The sequence below is a fragment of the Rattus rattus genome, chromosome 4 (genome assembly GCF_011064425.1).
Source record: "Rattus rattus isolate New Zealand chromosome 4, Rrattus_CSIRO_v1, whole genome shotgun sequence".
Lineage (NCBI taxonomy): Eukaryota > Metazoa > Chordata > Mammalia > Rodentia > Muridae > Rattus > Rattus rattus.
The window spans coordinates 89,173,637-89,187,570 of record NC_046157.1 but is presented as its reverse complement, the minus strand read 5'-3'; positions in this window follow the sequence as shown (position 1 = coordinate 89,187,570).

The following is a 13,934-nucleotide window of genomic DNA, read 5'->3' as shown; positions in this document are numbered from 1 at the left end:
TACGGAAGCTTTGGACCACTGAGTTGTACTTCCAACCCTAGCTACTTTTAAGGGAATTGTTTTTATTGTTGAGTTTTAATGTTTTGTCACATCATGTGTGTTGAACTTTAAGATTTTTAAAAATGTCTCAGGTGTGTATCTTATTAGGAATGCACTTTGCAAAAATTTTATTCTAATCGTTGGTCTTTTTATTTCCATTCTGTGAATGGTGTTTTTCTATGTTATTGGTAAAACTTCAATGTGTTAGGCTTTCTCGAATAAATCATGCTTTTGATTTTAAAACTAAAACATTGGGAAAACCCAAGGTCACATTAGTTTTTCTGGAGATATTTTACAGTCACATATTTCATATGTAAGTCAATAATCCACTTTCAGTTGTTCACATGTATCTCATCTTTTTTTTATTTCTTACACAAATGGGTGTCAGATTCCCCCTGGCCACTTCTTTAAAAGGCCATTCTCTCTACTGTAAACTTTCTCTGTGGACTTGCTTAAAAACACGTAGCCACATCAACATGAGTCTATTCTGAGCCAAACATTTAGAGCCTGTGCCCATGTCTGTCCGGCTGGTACCCATGCATCCTCGAGAGCGTGCTTTCTGTCCCTCACTTGGTCTCTGCGGTAAGGTTCACTTTCCTTGCATTCGTCCCACTGTGGTTATTGGAAGTTTCTAGTCTAATGAGACCGTTAGCTGGAAATAGCTGTCTCATACTTGAAGTTAAGCAGTGGCTTCCTTTTATCGGGGCAAGTTCTGCGATAAGTCCATAAGAGGGATATGGAAGCCCATTGTCCGGAGGGATTTGGGACTGAGTGATCCATAAACCCTAGGCTTCTAATCCTGCTGGTGAAACAGCTCTTTAGTCTAGGGTTAGCCAGGCCGCTGTCATTCTTTCAGAATCCATGTCCTCTTCGATTTGGATCCTTATTTTGTGCTTCTCTACAGAGAGAATCTGTCCTCACAGATCCCCACCCTCACTAACTCTACTAAGACCACTACTGAACATTTGTTCGTCTGGTATTGGGGGATGGAGTGGTGAGGCCCAGTCTAAACTCTAAGCATCAGGAGATTTGGGTTCTAGCATCGATGGAGCTCTACAGATTCCTGCCCTGTGAGTGGGCGGGGCTTGTTCTGAGATGCATGCCCACTCCACCCACCTTGTTTCTGTTTATCGGTTCTCTTTTTCCATCCATTTCTCTTTTTGCAATCCATTTCCACAGGAGGAACAGACAACTTTTCTTCCCTTATCACAAACTCAGTGTTTTTGTTATTCAAGAGATAGTTCCAGGGGGTTTTCCACAGTGAGTGCCGTTCCCTACTCGCAGCAAACAAGTTAGAGAACTTGGGACAAGGAGAATGAGGAGAAGATGTTCAACAGTAAATCAATAATGAGATGAAGTTCACATTTAAAAGCATATGGAGTCTGTTCTGAAACCAGACAAGACATGTAGGCAGGTTTTATAACTCTCTTGTGCAAAGTAAAAGCAAAGACCACCATCCTAGCTGCCTATACCAAAAATCCTCCCACAGAGTGAACTTCCTGGACTGCTCCAGAGTGAGAGGATGCAAGCTTGGCTGGATTTCCTTACAGAGTAAAACGAACTAAACTTCATCTTGTTTTTGTCTGCTGAGACGGAGGAATGGGAGCAGGCAGGCAGAGAGGAGCATGTAAAGTGTCCTTATGTCAGTCAGGTAGTCTAAAACGAAACAGAGCAACTGTGCGGCTACGGCGCCTGTGCTGCCCATCACTTTTAACTTTAACAATGCAGACAAAGAGCCAATGTTTGAGCAAATGTAGGGCAGCTTGGAACCAAGGGCAGAGGCTGAGCCCCAGGTCTGGATCAGCTGCCTGATTCTGAACAGGATAAAGCCAGAGAAGCCATGGAAGGGAATATCTAGAGTTAGTACAAATCTCACTGACAGACTATTATCGAGGCACCCAAGAGACCCCACGGGATCTTTTCCAAGTCAAAGCAGGTGCCTGAGATGCTGGGACTAACTCGTAGTCCAGTCCTTTAAGAGAGCAGGAAAATTTGGACCCATTTCCAGGAATCTAGTTCTCCTCATGAACACAAACAGGGTACATTCTGCATGAGAGCAAATGTTAACTATATATGGGGGGGGGTTGCTGTTATTGGTTGGTTGGTTTTGCTTATTTGAGACAGGGTTTCACTGTGTAGCCCTGTCTGGCCTGGAACTCACTATGTGGAACACGTTCTTCCCCCTGAAGGCTGAGATGAAAAGCATGCATACTATGCTAGTCAAACACATGTGTTGTTAATATAAATACATGCACCTTGACAAAGGCAAATTGATTGTGTACCAACAGGCTTTGCTCCTGTGAAACTTACCAAAATAATAACAACAACAATAATAATAATAATAATAACAACAACAACAATAATAGTCAGGATGGGTGACTCATTCAAAAGTTACGTTACACACAGTTATATCTCTAAAGAAAGGGAAAAGACAGTTGAGAGATAGTACAGAACTTATTAATTGTTATGTTTAAAATGGGATTGCTCTGCCCTAACAGGAAGATTCGGTGTTTTCATGATGATCTGAAAAGAAGAGAGACATGATGTGAAAAGCCTTGCCTCCAGGAGGATCAACTACTGCAACACAGGAAGCTTCTGCTCCGAAACGTGTCCGACGACGCTATTGAAGTCCTGCTGCAGGTAACATCCCTCTAGCAAAAGGCAAATTGGGCACAAAATACCAATTATTTCACACCTGAGACACAAAAGAAAAGACATATTACAAACAAGTATATTTTAGGAGATTCTTTCAAAACAGTTAATCACTAACTTTGGCTCCTAGTCTGTTGTATGAACTTCAGTGGCAAACAAGAGGCAGTTGGAGCTACTGTCAACAACAGAAGCACTCCATAAGAGAGTCAAAATTGGTAAAGTAAGCCTCCTGTGCATTTATGTTGTAGCGATGCTTCTTACAAACAAGGGAGAAAATGTCACTAAAAACTCCAGGTATTATTCTGGGAAACACTCACGTTCACATTGTCTTGCCTTACTTTCTCAGCTCCAAAATACCTTTTGCCCTTTGTTGAAACTATCAAAGACAAATTCCATTCTTCTGAATCCCCTGGAGAGTGGTCTGTCATGGAGATAGCACGCCACTGTCAATCGAAGTACATTTGACAGTGAGGAACTTCAAAATTAATCCTGAGAGACTTAACACACTAGATTGGGTGTGTCGATTGGTTTCCCAGAGGCAAACACACATATTGGGAGTTTTGAACATGAAGTGTATCTGGAATAGGATCCTAGGAACCTCTAGGAATGGTGAGCCAGGCAAGGGGTGGGGATCACGCCAACAGAGAGGGCATTGTCAAGCTGACACAGCAGATAACTGAGGCCTTCCCAGGGAACTATGGGAAATTGGGTATAACATACCTTATAGCTGTCCCAGTCTGAGGACTGTGTTTGGCAGAACTTATTCACTGACCCCTGAAAGCTTTGCCCTGTTTGAGTCTCTCCACCTTCAGGAAGGAGAGAAGTGTCCTCAGGAGACAGTTGAGAGAAGGATGTCAAAAGGACATGTGCTCACCCACCATCCTCCCAGACACACTCAAACATCTCACTAACAAAGCTTAGAACTGTGACAGGAAAAGGTGTCTAGGTAGTGAGGGATTCATTCTTTTCAATAGGTGACTTTGAAACTTTCTCTTGGTTTTCTTTTGGCTTGTCATTCCAGGGACTTCAGCTCATGGTCAGCTGTTCCTCTGGCTTCAGATTGGAGGCAAAGCAGAATATCATGGCGGGGAGTGAATGTGGCAGAGGAGACAGTACTCTCACACATCTGAGAAGCACAGGGATAGAAAGGGGGAGCGGAGACAAGATAAGGCATTCCCTCAGCCACCCTCAGCCAACCGGCCCCACCTCCCATAGTCTCCACCATCTTCCGAAAGCCTCTTCAGTTATGAACCCATCAGTAGATCAACTTACAATGGCCAGAGACCTACGCAGTCATAAAATTAGGCTATTTAATAAAGTGAGAGGAAATTTGCATGCTAATGAGATGGGTATGTTATTTTTACATGAAGGAGTAACTATTTGATAGTGTAAGATGTGGAACATCTTCAACGACTTTCAGAATTAAATAATACTTCGACTTTTACAATCGTCAATGCTGAGAATGGTAGTATAAGATAGTATACATAGTATAAGATGGTATACATAGTATAAGACGGTATACACAGTATAAGATGGTATACACAGTATAGGATGGTATACATAGTATAAGATGATGGTATACATAGTATAGGATGGTATACATAGTATACAATGGTATACACAGCATAAGACGGTATACACAGTATAAGACGGTATACATAGTATAAGACGGTATACATAGTATAGGATGGTATACATAGTATAAGATGATGGTATACATAGTATAGGATGGTATACATAGTATACAATGGTATACACAGCATAAGACGGTATACACAGTATAAGACGGTATACATAGTATAAGATGATGGTATACATAGTATAGGATGGTATACATAGTATATGACGGTATACGTAGCATAAGACGGTATACGTAGCATACGACGGTATACGTAGCATACGACGGTATACACAGCATAAGACGGTATACACAGTATAAGACAGTATACACAGTATAAGATGGTATACATATTATACGATGGTATAGATAGTATAAGATGGTATACATAGTATAAGATAGTATACATAGTATAAGATGATGGTATACATAGTATACGATGGTATACATAATATAAGATGGTAGAAGTATGTTCACAGTCATTTGAGAAACAGAAATACAGTTCTACTCAAGTCAAAATTCATTAAATGATTCTTAATGAAACTCGAGTCAGCCACTCAAATAGCAAATTTTTGAAATCAAATATTCTAACACAATACGATACAAAGATATACTAATTAGATACCTACCTACTAAGGAAAATATCACAAGTTTTTGCTTTCCATAATTACACTATAAGAACAAGAAACTTGGCTCATACAATGAAAAACCGGGCAGTCAGAGCACAGAGGCTCGCCGCCAAGCTGAGGGGCTTCAGTTACCACTGTTAGCATGACATGTCACGGGGGCCACTGCAGCACAGCATGTGTGTGTTCAGAAGCAAGGTTACGTGCAAGCCCTGTGATGTCAGAAAGCCCTAGACTCATTACATACCTGATTTTGAATTAAGTTTTGGTCTGTGGGCAGTCAGGAAATTTTACTGTTGCTAGCCTGTTTGTGCCACGCCCCCTAACCTTCAGTAATGTGGCCAAACAAGAGGCCATGTCCCTTAGTTTCAGAAGCTATGGGATGAAGAAATCAGAGCAGCATTAATGGCGACAGGGAAAACAAGGTTAAGAACTGGCTAAAGTATGTGATAGTGTATCCTGTACGCCTACCCAAGGCTGGAAGAAAGTTTATTAGGAGGCGTCTGGAACATCAAGGTGTGAAGGAGTTACCCAGATAAGGCCCTAGGGTGGATCCTTCCTCCTCCACCAATGCTAACTGGGGAGTTCTATGTGCCACAGACATTATTCTACTAGTTTGCGTCATATACATCGATCATACAGGTCCCTACGCTCATGAAATGTAAGAGGTTAGCATGCGTTCCTCATGTTGGGTGATGTTCTTTCCTCTTTTAAAAGCATATATTTTGTATTATATAAAGCAAGAGTCCTTCTGATGCCCCAGAAGATCTGTTCCAGGACACTGTGGCCCTCTCAGATCCTGAAGTAAGCAGATGCTAGCTGTCCTAATCTAAAATGGTAGCATCTTTGTGTGCATCCTGCACACATCTTTCTGTGTACTTCATGAGGCTAATCCATGCTACCTAATTCAGGGTAAACACTATTCAGATCTTTGTGATACTGGATTATTTACATAATAAAGAAAAATGAGGTCTCTATGTGTTCAATACAGACATAAGAGGTTTTAGATTCTTGGGGGTTTCTTTGTGTTGTTGTTGTTGTTTGGTTTTGTTTTGAATCTGCATTTTGCTGACAACCCACATAAAGAACCTACAGATTGGAGGGGGGCACTTATTATGCTTTTCTTTTAAATTAAGAATTGTCCCATTAGGATCAGGATTTAGCATAGAAACATCTCGGGATAGAAGCCGTTATATCAAAACCTACTGCAGGCTCTTAAGATAGGCTGGGCTATTCTTGGTAACCCCTGTGATTTTGCAAGTCACTGGCTAAAACAACAGTATCTCACGCCACTCTGGACAGTGAGGCTTGCAGTGAGACAATGAAGGAGTTTGGGGAGTTCAAGACATTCCCTGGACTCTCTACCCAGTGCTCATGTGAGGCCACAGAACTGGAAGCTGTAAACAAACTAGAGAGGGGAGGAAGGACAGAGAGACTGAACCTGGATCATGAGGTGATCTCTGGTTTTAACAAACCTTTGAGCTATCAACTTCCTACATTCCTCCTTCATAAGCATACAGACCCATGCTCTTCCGTTAGAACACTATGGTCCATGACTTGCTGCAACAAATGCTCCTGGTGGCCTCAGGGGTCAGGCAGGGTCAGTCAGGAATGCTTTCTGAACACCAGCACCACCGCTTCAAAAGCGTGTGCAGTGAAGGTGTATGGCTTCTTACATAGAGAATCTCTTTATTTCAAGTGTTCCAAATACTGGGTTTTCTTGGCTCAGTCTCTTTTGAAGTAGAACCCTTAAAAATTTTTCACCATATAGCTATATGAAAGAGGTATAATTTTACCACACAGTTATAGGACTGATCAGAACTAGCAGCTGGTTTTTCTTAATGTCACAATACATACATACATACATACATACATACATACATACATACAAACAAACATATCTCAAACTTCTGGAGACTAAAATCAGCTTGTGGGGGACTGTCATTTGTTGCCAGTGTTTCCCAAACTAGAGCAGAATGAACCATCTTCCTGCTTAAGTTTCCTATATCCTGGAGGTACAGATATATATGTGCACACATGCACACATGCACTCGTGCTTATCAGACACTCTGCTACACCTCTCCTGCAGCCCAGCTTCCATGCTGCTGGTCCCTTTCTCCACAGGGTTATCCACCTATGTCCCCTAGAATAGGGAGCATAGCAGGACAGTAAGGTCACATCCTCTGACCTTACTTGTCTTTGTAATTCCATAAATCAAACATGTACATTCTTAACACCATTTTTGAAAGTTACATCAAAAATAGAAATCTTCTGGGAGTCAGATTCTTTCCCTGTGAGCTTCAGTGTTACACTGTGACGACCTTTCAAGGCTTCCCATATAAACTATGTCAGGAGGAATTTCAAAACACATCATAGGATCTGAATTGTGGATGACAAATGGCCCGGATTTCCCATCATCCCAATGTTGTCAATTTGGCCTTCCTCCTCACTGACTCAGGACAGACAGTGGGACTCCAGCTTCAGGCCTGCATTAAGTATCATATCCAGTAAATGAATTTATTTCTTTTACTATTATCATTGAATCAAGGAGACATGGAGGGGGGGTGCTGGCTTGGAAGAACTTTCCTGGTAGCTACAGATACGGCTACTTCCTTCCTGTAGCCTTAAAAAATGAAGAATTAGAAGAGAGAGAGAGAGAGAGAAGAGAGAGGAGAGAGAGGAGAAGGAAGGAAGGAAGGAAGGAAGGAAGGAAGGAAGGAAAGGAAGGAAGGAAGGAAGGAAGGAAGGAAGGAAGGAGGAAGATGAAGACAGAGAACTTCCTTTTAGTCTTCCCTACCCCACCCCGCCCCCGGACCCCTGTGCTGCCCCTTCCGGGCTTTCGCTCATCACCCGACTGTGTGCTGAAGTCCAGCACCTGCTGATCCGTGGGACAGTGTCGAGCCAGTGAGTAGCCTCTACCTGCTCACCGCTGTCACAGCCTCGCAGTTCACATGTCACTCCACACAGGTATCTCAGGTGTTGTGTGCCGAAGCTCCTGGACCAATTTATTCCTTCCCTGAAGCTTTCTTTTCCCTCCACGGCAATCCCACCTCTCACCTTCCTCCTCTTGGAGCCTTGTTAACTTTTCTGGTTTGTTTCCCCTGCTTAAATAATCCAAAACCTGCTGCTGTGTAGTACCTCGCGGAACAGATGCAGTCGGGTGCACCTGGGGACAGCTGCGGTCTGGACTCCCGGCCCCCATCAATTATCACCCCCCTTACACTCACCCCCTCCCTCCGTCACATTACCACCTGTGCTTTGTGTGTTCCTGAGATTTCTTGGGGGGAAAAAAATGCAGTGAGTGGCGTGCTGGAGTCTCTCCGATTCCCACATCGAGCAAAGGCACCCCTTCCAGCCCTCCCTTTCAAAGAGCTAATTGTAAATGCAGATACAAAGAAGTGCCTCCAGAAAGCGCAGGCTTCAGCCCAACCCAGACAAAGGTAGAGCGGCTGCCAGCACTCCAGCACATCCAATCCCATTCCAGATTGGCTTGGAATTCCTTCCTGCAGGCTTGTCTTCAAGGGCAGACAGGGCCCAAGCAGGAGGAAACCACTGTGCGACTGAGGGCCACCCAGCAGTGCGAGGTCCCTCCAACGTATTACAGTCATTAAAACACCTGTGCTAAATAACCTGCTCCAATCGGAAGTGTTCTTGAACCTCTGAAATTGTGCGTCTTCTAGCTAGAGTGGCTGCATCGATTTCGTTTCAGGAGGTCCTAGAAACCCGAGACAGAGCCAGGTTCCAAGCTCTTGAAGCAGTGGCTCACCTGATTGCAAAGCAAATCATGAAAGGTCGTTATTCTCGGCAGTGCTGGAGAAAACCCTCCTGGATTTAAACGGGAGAGGAAAGCAACCGGAAGCAGCCTACAGAAACCCGGCTAAGGCAGGAAAAGGTGCTGCTGATCTCCTCCGAGAGGATCAGGAATCTTTTCTACTAACTTTAGCTGTTTCAATAGAGCCCATACAGAGAGGAAATACGGTATTAAATAAATAAAGTCCTTCCTGTCTCTCAAGATGTATTGAGTGCCGGTGTCATATGCTTAGTCTATTTTCAAGCAGCTGGTCACTTAAATCAAAAATCACACAGATGGATGAAAAATTCTCATGGGATTAGGAAATGCCTTTAAAATATCCATGGCCACATGGGCACTGCGGCCATTGGCAAGACCAGCTCTTAAGCCTCCCTGCCGGCGAGCTCACAGATCCTACCATTCAAGTTAACTCCTGGCTGTAGCAACATTTCTGCTTTCTCCAAATGAAGTTTCTTCTTTGGTCAAGAGTTTCTTTCTAGCAAAGCAGACCTCCATTCAACTGTATGCCAGTGGTTTAGGGGTGGACAGATGCCACATGGAAGCTTTGAGGAAATCCTCCTTTTGTTTGATCTCTAATAGGCTATGCCAAGTCTGGTCATACAGGGGAACCGACGGCAGTGCTGGGACTCAGGCGTGGTTTTGAGGCCAGTTGTACTTGTATTCACATTTGACCTAGCTGAGCACCTCTAGAATTGTGTCAAGGCAGACAAAGGCAGCTCATGTCTACACTAGAAACCTTTGACTCGTTGCCATGGAGTCACCTGGGGGCATAAAGTAGACAGCACCGATGTTTGGAAAAGCTTCTCTCTAAGCAACCTGTGACATAACACGAGTCATTACTGTCTTCCAATACCTGTGTTGAATGGAGTCCTTTATATCAAATATCTCATTGTTTTCAGCCAACTGGTACAGAAGACACTCTTGGCTTCCCTACTCTACGTGAATTTCAAATGTGTGGTTATTTAAGAGCCTGAGCTCTCAAAGCGATAGGGTTAATGACTTAAATTCCAGAACCGGAAGTGGGTCCATACAACTTAATGTGTGTTCTTTGGGTTTGGGTGTGGGTTGTTTTGAGTTTTAATCTTGAATTTGGGTTGTTGTTTATTTGTTTGAGACGGGGTCTCACTCTGCAGTCCAAGCTAGCACACATTCACTGTGTAATGTAGACTGGCCGGCCTTAAGCTTGCTTTAATCCTCCTGCCTCAACCTTGCATGTACAACGATTACAGGTGTGAGCGCGTGTCTGGCTCCAAAGAATCAACATGCAGATGCACACATGCCATGGTGCATGTGTAGAAGTCAGAAGACAACTTTGTGGGGTCATTCGCCTCCCTCCCTGTGTAGGTTCTAGGGATCAGGCTTGGGTGGTCAGGCCTGCATGCTAAGCACCTTTACTGGAGCAACCAACTCACCAGCCCAGATATTATCTTATTCTAAGTCGTGCTGAGGTGAAATTAGAAGATACTTTGTGAATTTAAAATTATCCCTTTCATAATACCTCTTTTTCTCCTTCAGGTTCCAGCATGTTCTCATGAGTAGGGTGATGGCAGGGGTTAGAACTCCCATCAGCCCGTGAGGTGGGTACCACCCACAGCCCACGTTATGTGAGGGGCAACCCATTACTCACGGCTCCGTCAGTTGGATGAAATCTAATTATAATGGCACATCTCCACCCTGCAGATTGACTGGAGGAGGGAATGAGGATTTATATAATTTGGCCTTAGACTCCAGGTCAAAGTCTGAGCCTGGTACCATCTGCTTGTGAATCACTTTCTCTCGCATGGTCTTGCACAAAGGTGCAGATGTTTCGACATTTTCCAGACCTGGTGCTGGGACTAACACCCCCTTCACACTTCCACAGTCCTTTGGGCTTCCATGAAAAGCTACCTAAAGTGCTAGCATTTTAAGCTGTACCCACAAAGTAGACGACTCTGACGATGACTCCTTCTTCCTCCCCATTTTCGTTTCTTATGCAGATTTCCAGAGATTAGAGTACAGTGTTCCTGGGGATAAGGAGGCAAGTCTAAGGTCTCTGGGTAACAACCAGTATATTTCATTTTGTGAACTCATGTTCTGTCGCCAGTTGCCTAAGAAAAAATTACAGCTTGACAAAAACATCAAACACATACATTTATTTATGCACACATATACACACATGTACATATACTTATATAATATATGGAAATACATACACATAAATATGCACACATGCACATATAAACATTCACATATATACATAAACATATATAGCCAATGTAAAAACAGATTTAACTTGAAGCTCTATAAAAGAAGGCCACTAAGATATTTAGGATCACAACAGCAAGTATTACATAGCATAAAGCTATCCTGAAACAAGCATACTTTGTTCATTTCTTTTTCTAAAAGATCTGTTAACTGATACTAAGAGGCACATTCTTTGACAAGATCAAATATGCTGAAAACAGGAAGGCACAAGTAACTGACAATTTCTAACACAAGAGAACTGAGCATTCATCCGAAAGTGAAAATGCAACAGTCAGTTGAAAATATGGGTTATAGCTCAAATATAAAGTATTTGGAATATGTGTCCCTATCTGCCAAATGCTACAAATCTATTCCCATGCTGTTATCTCAGTTTATCCCATCAAAATAACCCAAGCTTTTGTTTTGAAACACTATATACAGATATAAATGTTTGTGTTTGTTTGGATGAAAATAATCACACGTTTGTGTGTACTGTGTACGTATTTGAGTGTGTGTGGAGGTAAAGGCATAATATGCTATGGATGGTTCAAGATTCAGACTGAGGTTCAACCTGAAGTGACTCTGTATACAAGACTGTCTTTTGTCACTTCAATGATGATATTCAGTGAACTCAACTTGCACTAGTGTGCAAAGTCTTGTGCTAAATGCTGGCAAAACATGAAAAGGGTGCTTTGGAAGATCTTGAAAGGATCTCTGTGGGCATGGTTATTGAATGCTTATCCTCCAGCTGACAGCCGTGAGAAGTGGGTCTAGGTCCATAGACCCTTCAAGACTATCACAGCCCATCATTCATGTCATACTGTCAGCCTCCTGGTATGCTATGATGTGAACAGCCTTGCCACAGACTCCTCCTGCCAGAATCTGGGCTGTGTCCTTGTCTTCCTGACCATAACAGACGGAAGCCCTTGGAAACCATGAACCTAAGAAAGCCTTTCTTCCCACTGTGGATTTGTGGTGACCACTGGAGTAGAATTGGAGGAGAATCAGATCCCAGTGAACTTAGGACTGAACTGCCAATGAAATTTAAGAAAACGGCAATACAAGGTCTCTTGCACAGTGCCCAGGATTCTACTGGGGAGAAAGTAAATAAAAAGCAGGCTGGTTTGTTCTTCAGGTTACACCGACCCTCACTCAAAGTCTCTGACAAGAACAGGCTTGGAAGAACTTGGAAATGGCTAGATTCTGAGGAGGCATTCAATTACAAGGTGTACCATCAAGTTAATGCCAGCTTTCTAAGGAGGGAAAGGAGAAAGAAGCACTTAGCATGCACGTTCTAACCTCAGCAGCCAGACTTTCTAGACTGTGCACAAGAAATGTTTCCTTTTCAAACGTATAGCTTTTTCCTATTGGAGGAGGAGACTTTCATTATGTAAATAGCTTCCAATCAATATCATCACAGACTTGCATTCTGGCTAGACAATCTTCTGCAAATGGAACTTAGAGTACAGACACAGGAGTGTTGCCAAGAGAACGAAGAATTTGGAAGCAGAAGGCAGGAGACCAGGAGAGGTGGAGTTGGGTTGCAAAAAGAGTAGACACGGGAAGCTATAATCTTACCCTGTGTGCTGTAAGGGAAGGGTGATCAGAAGTTCAGGGTCATTCCCAACTACAAAATGAGTTCAAGGTCAGCCAAGACTATAGGAGACCCTGTCTCAAAAGGGAAGGAAAGGGGATGGGAGAGGAGGGAGGGGAGGGGAGGGGGGGAGAGGGAAGGGAAGGAAAAGAAGAAAGAAGAAAGACAGGAAAAAGAAAGGAAAGGAAGGAAGGAAGGAAAGGGGGAAATGGAGAGAAATTGGAGGGGATAAAAAAGGGAGCCCTGTGCTCAACAAGGGAGAAAGGACCAACATAGAAACCAAAGGAGTATAATCTGCTCCTTCAAACCACACAGATGTTACTATGGTTTGTATGTGTCCCTCCAGAACAAAAGTGCATGTCAAAAATTTAGCCCTCATGTGAGTTGAAAAGTTTAACCTTTAAGAACTGACTAGGTCAGGTGGGCCCTGACCCTGTGCAAAGAATGGCTTTTGTTACAGCATGTGTGGGATTTTTGTCAAAGAAGATTTGGACCCTTCTGCCTCTCTGGTTTCCTTTCTCTTGACTCCTCTGCTTTCTGCCACCCCACTGTGGCCTAGAGCTGTCCCCAGACACATGCCTAACTTCCAGGCTATAGCATAGCTCCTGGTCCTTTCTAAATCATCGAGTTTTAGGTACTCTCTTATAATATCATAAAGCGGACTTAGGACATGTTTAGGTGTATCTGGCCTCAGCTTAGACCTCTGGTTCAAGGTTCTTCCCTCACTAGAGCTGACAGACTCAGTCAAAGGACAGCCTGTTCGCAGTTCTGCTGTCCCCTTCCCTTCTGCTACAGCCACATTTCCAGCTCTCAGCTACAGGCTTCATGTGTGCCATAAGCATGGGCGCTGGTGCTCCCCACAGCATGACGGTCTACAAGCAGTTGAGAAATGGCGACTTTTTAAAGGTCTCCTGTACAGTCTTTGCAAATTTCAGACAAGTCTGTGTATGTCTTGGTTGCATCCACATGCAATGCCTCCTCTCAATCCCTAGCATTTCCCCCTTCCTCCTCCATCGCTCCTCTCTTGCTTTTGAACCCATTGACTCCAGTTAGTGCAGCAGGCTGAGATGCCAACTGATCCTGGCTTGATCATGCGCAGTAACTTCAGCCGCAGCGATTCCATGGGTGCAGCTGCGAGCCCTGCACACAAGACAGCATTTCATACTCTGCCTCAACGTTTGGCTCTGACATTCTTCCCTCTAACACACACTCCTTTTCACAATGGCCTCTGAGCCTTAGTCGGGGATTGATATCGATGTTTTACGTTCGGATGAGTACTCAACAGAAACTTAAGTCTCAGCACTGTAACAGTTAGGACTCTGCATCAGCTTCTGCCCACTGTAGAAAGAAGCTTTTCTGGCCAGCGTCAGG